Source organism: Nuphar pumila, chromosome 5 (assembly GCF_984573655.1).
Source record: "Nuphar pumila chromosome 5, dmNupPumi1.hap1.1, whole genome shotgun sequence".
Lineage (NCBI taxonomy): Eukaryota > Viridiplantae > Streptophyta > Magnoliopsida > Nymphaeales > Nymphaeaceae > Nuphar > Nuphar pumila.
In genome coordinates this window covers 74,755,373-74,760,784 of record NC_143253.1, presented here as the reverse complement: position 1 = coordinate 74,760,784, position 5,412 = coordinate 74,755,373, and the positions used below count along the sequence as shown (strand labels likewise).

The 5,412-nt window shown below is 36.1% G+C and overlaps 1 non-coding gene across 1 annotated transcript; it reads left to right on the top strand.

Annotated features, from left to right (window-relative positions):
• The first annotated feature begins 3,399 nt into the window (after positions 1–3,399).
• Positions 3,400–3,505, top strand: LOC149837766 (small nucleolar RNA R71). Its single transcript, XR_016432258.1, has one exon. It is a non-coding gene; the product is annotated as a small nucleolar RNA R71 (small nucleolar RNA).
• The last annotated feature ends 1,907 nt before the right edge of the window (positions 3,506–5,412 follow it).

The window sequence follows — 5,412 nt, the reverse complement described above, 5'->3', positions numbered from 1 at the left end:
AATTCCAGGTAAGGTAGATGGATATGGCTGAGAAGATCCAGAATCCTTCGTACTATCAGCATCATCCCCAGTATTCTTGTCCATTAATGCTTTGTGACGCTCCTTGCATTCTTCAGGTTTCTGGAATATACACTTGAATTGTAATATACTATTTATAGCATCGCTTACTAGTTCCCAGTTTGGACCCATATCATGCACAAGAACAACAAGTGCCTGATCTTTAAAAAGTATCCATGGCGGGGAGAATGTATCTGGGCTTGATGTAGTTGTATCACAAAGATCAAATGGCATCAATGTAGCCCCAGTTAAGTGGGTGGTGCATGTTTATGAAAACTTTGAATGACATGCTATGAAGGGCGTCATAAATGTGGGTGCTAGGCAAATGCTACAGGAGAGGTGATGTAGTGTTGAAAGTAAAAATAGTAGTTGGATTTTTGGCTGTGATGCTGTGTGATGTATGTAAGTGGTGATGTATAAACTACTGATAATATGCAAAACAATCTGAGAGAAATACTTATGACCCTCATATCCTCCATCTCAATAGGGTGAGGCCTACTGAGCTTTAATTCAATCACTAAAGCTGTCAGTGACCCTGCAATCCATCAGAGTACAACAAGTAAGACAATATGTCCAAAGAAACCCCTGTACATAGCTCTTCAGCCTTCAAAATTCCTTGAGAAGCACAGTGACTCTGCTGTCAGCCATAACAGAAAAAAAAAAAAAACTAATAGAATTGCCTTGTATTTCCTAATGCATTGGTCTGCGACTTATCAGTAACCCATGTCTTCCTAAGTATTGTTTATAACCATGTTTGACAAAAGCGACAACCACTTATGCCATATTCAAAGAATCTTATCTCCAAAGAAAAAAAAAACATACTGAAGTTAAATACTATGATACAGAGAGATTGACATGCTACTTACAGTATGATCTTGAGCCTCAGAGAATGGACGAAAGTTCTGATGAAATTCCACCTTTAATGGCTACAGAAGCTAAAAGACATACTGGGATGAAGAACTATTCATACATATGACAAGTAACTATATTGCCAGTTTGTTTTGACAACAGATTCTTAATCCTGAAAAATTAACGTAGCACAAATCCACTAGATGACAGGAGATCAATTTCCTTCCTCGTTGATCATCTTACCAGACGAAAGAATGCAATCTATCAGAGACCAATTCCTAGAACCACACAAACATAAACAACAAAAAAAATGGCAACGACAACTAAACATAGAGAGGCGTGAAAACATAGGTTGGAGAAAATTATTTTAAGGGCCTTCCCCCTCTGAACACCTATAATTGCAACAGAGGCAGATGGGGAGGGAGACATATGCAGAAGCACAAGATATCACGAAATAAAAAAAATGACGCTAGATCATGGTCTGGAAAGAAAATGAGCCGATAATGGGGACCTTCCTTACGATAAATCAAAGGGGACCCAGATCAACTGAGCAGGATTTCTCCCGGTAGATGTTAACACCTGCGGAATGCATATGCTGGATCCTCTTGGATTTTAAATTGAAATGCAGATGCCATATTACAAGATTAAATGTTGAAAGGGGATCAAATGTAATTGATCAAAACGAGAAATGATAATATAGTAAAAAAAAAAAAAACAAGGATATATGGATACAATGAAGAATAACATGAGAATGATATACTGTAACCAAAACAAAATAAGATAAAACGAAAGGTTTCAACCATATGATATGACGTTGCAGTGAAAATGGCATTATGAGCAGAAAGATGGAGATGCAGGGGATACACCCTAAATCAAGACACAAGTGATGATGCTAAAACTTGAAATCTAAGCAAATACAACGGATGATTAAGATAAAACAGAAAATTAGGTGTAAGCAAATGAAGGAAAGGAAGGGAACTGAAGTAAACGTGGGAAACCACGAACATGAAGGATGAATTCTGTATAAAAACTTCAAAGAAAATTCAGGGGTAAATTGTAAAAGACAGAACAAGTGTCGGAACCTATGCACTCCGTTGCTGTTGCACAGGAGGGCGCTGAAGTTGCTATAAGCATCTCAGCACAGTCCATGGTGCATTAATGGGACGATTAATAAGGGAAAACCAAGAAAGATAAGAAGGAAAAGGGAATAAAAAGGAAAAGAAAGAGAGGGAAGGGCTCTTACCGGATGGCTTGAAGCTTCGACGGTAGGACCAAACTCTGTCAATCGATGGGGAAGAAGGCAGGTCGCTTGAGACTCCGATAGATGATGGATGCTTGATAAAAAAAAATGGATGCGATAGACAGAGAAAAACTCGATCCCTAGAAGAGGCTTGGGTGCCTCTTCTTAAAGAGAGAGTGGAAGGCTCTCAAAGGGGTTCCTTTGGAGATTGAGGGTGGAGAGGCCATCAAAAGGCAGATCGAACGTGGCGAGGAGAAGCCTGCGGCCGTTGCAAATTTTCTCCTTATTCAGAAAGGAGGTCCCCTTAAAAAAAAATTTATAAAATGGTTTAAAAATGAGGTTTTCAAGAAAATTTATCTTTAAAAGCTTCAAAACCATTTGTTTTTCTCGTAGTTTTTCCAATTTTTTTTATTTTTGTGTTGTTTTTCCATTTTTTTGTATTTTTGGAATAAAAATCTAAGATTGTATAAGAAAACAAAGATAAAACACTATTTTTTTGTATTTTTCTGAGAAATATTTACAAAAGTGTTTCTTTAAGAATTTCAAGTCATTTTGGGGAAATTTCTTCAGAGGAATGGGTTTGGACCCAAGTTTTGAGAAAATGTTTAAGTTTTGACACTCGAATCGAGAAATACGTCGTGATGGATCCAAACGGTTGTCGGATGGACTGTCCGAGCTATTTAAAAACTATTTTTGGTATTTTCTGTAATTTTAATTTGAAATTTGGACAACGAGACTCAGATTTGAATCTGGACAATGGATCCGGATCCGAAATCAAGTCAGACATATAAAATGGATTTAATTTCAGTAAAACTTGAGAAATGAACTGGAATTTAGGTTTAAAAGTGGCTCAATTGCTCAGAAAATGATATCAGGGGCAAAAAGGGAATATTTAAAAGATTTTGAAAAATTTGGGGTGTTCACACTCGCACACTCTTTCTACTGGACTTCTCGAAGAATTGGTTAGGAATTGATCTAACTTCCTAGTCAACTAGTCAACCTTGGTACGCAATTCTAGCTCGGACCCAACTTCGGAAATCCCAACTTTCCTAGGACCAATAGACAGAGATGTAGTCCTATCGAGTCGTGAAGACAAAGCATGATGCATCGTGTTTTCACTCAAGGTCTCAAATAGAGACCATGCCTCATCCTCACTCTTGAGCATAAAAGTGCCCCCACAAGATGAATCAACCATTTGACGATGCTTCTCACTAAGCCCGTCATAAAAATACTGCACCAACTGCCAACGAGGCACTTGGTGATGGGGGCACATGCGGAGAAGATCTTTCAATCTCTCTCAAGACTCGTGAAACTGTTCTCCCTCAATTTGAGAAAAACTGGTTATATCATTACAAAACTGATTCGTTTTACCAATTGGGAAGTACTTTTTGAGGAATTCGCGTTGCATTCCTTCCCAAGTAGTAATACAAACTGTCTCAAGAGATTTTAGCCAGTGCTTGGCTTTATCTTTGAGAGAGAACGGAAACAAAGTCAACCTCATAGCATCATCTCCAAAGTTATTGATTCACACTGTCGAGCAAATCTCAAGGAATTCGTCGAGATGACGATATGGGTCCTCATTGCTAAGGCCATAAAACGAAGGTAGCATTTGAATCACACTGGCCTTAATCTCAAAATGGCTCGCTCCTACATCAGGTCTCGTGATGCAGAAGGCGAGAGTATATGTATTTGGCATGAAGTACTCCCTCAAAGGATAGATCAAATGATGATCGTCAGCCATTGCGTACACCTTGGAGTAGATCATTGTAGCACATGTCCTAACTTTGGGTTTTCTACCTAACTAACGCACTAAGCGGCCAAACCACGCAAACCACAAAGCGAGTAAACTAAAAACAACAAAACTAAACAAATACCACGCAGTTACACATAACAGAGATTATGCAAAAGAAATATGAAATCTATATATACGGTACCAATCGTACACAGTCACCTCTAAGGGGATCCTAGTAGGTGGGCTGTGCAGAAAAGTAAGCTCGTCTCTAAGATATGCACATACGTGGTTCTACTCCTAAATGCAAACAAACACTAAGCAATAAAGTGAATACTAATATTACGTCGTTCCCCGACAACGGTGCCAAAAATTTGATGTCTTCTTTTAAATCATTGTAATTTTGAAAAGATTTTTATATATAAAACATGTGAAAACCAGACATCAAATAATAAAAACTGGTTCTCACTAGTGGATGAGATCGGGTCGAACTCAGGGAACGGGAATATTTTGTATTCAAACCTACAATTCTAAACTATTCTTTATTGTTGAATTATGAAATGTAAAATGTACTAAAAAAATAAAAACAACTAACTATTACAACAAATGAATACCCTTCGCAGAGGGTGTAAAATGCAATATTTACAAACCCAATTAAATTCCTAATTCTAAACTGAAAAGTAAAAATCTTTTATTCTTGCACTCTTCCGTGTCACGTAATCACTTCCGCTCCAATCCTGTGCTATCCTGCACAAATCAAATGAACACGAGCAGTACCAGATATAGAAATAAAAACAATATTAAACTAGCTAAATGCTAAGAACACTGAAATATATCATCAAAAGAATCTAATGACCATTAGAACTATATTAAACTAATGTAATTAACAAAGTAATTCTAAAACTAAGAGTAACATAAAAGACAACTAATCAAATCTCACAAAACAGAAAATTCAATTAACTACTAACCTAATTAACAAAACAGATGAAAATGAACTAATGAAAACAAACGACTGAAGAATTGAAAACAATAAAAATCAACGAATGATGAATAAAGAACAAGAATTAATATGAAACAAGAATACTTGTAAACTGAAAATAGGAAATCACATAAAAATAAGACTTGAAACACACATATTCAGTAAGGAAAAACAAAACACTACACAGAATTTTAATGAAAGAAACGACAACAGGAAAAGAAAAGGAATTAAACCAACAGGAATTAGAAACGATTCAACAAAACAAGAAATCTGTAATTTGAAAAAAAAAAAAACAGTAACTCAAGATTGAAATAACACAGAAAATAAATTGTAAACAAAATAGGAAAACTGAAATACATTAAATGAATGACAGAAAAAATTGCAGAGGAAGAACATTTAACAAAAGCAAAAACATGAATCAAATTGTGAAATACACTGGAATTTACTGCATCAAGAAAACAGACAACACAAAAATACAAATTAGCTACCAAGAATTGAAACGTATAACAAACAGGAAATGTTAACAGGAGATTATGATGATGAAAACAAGAATTCAGA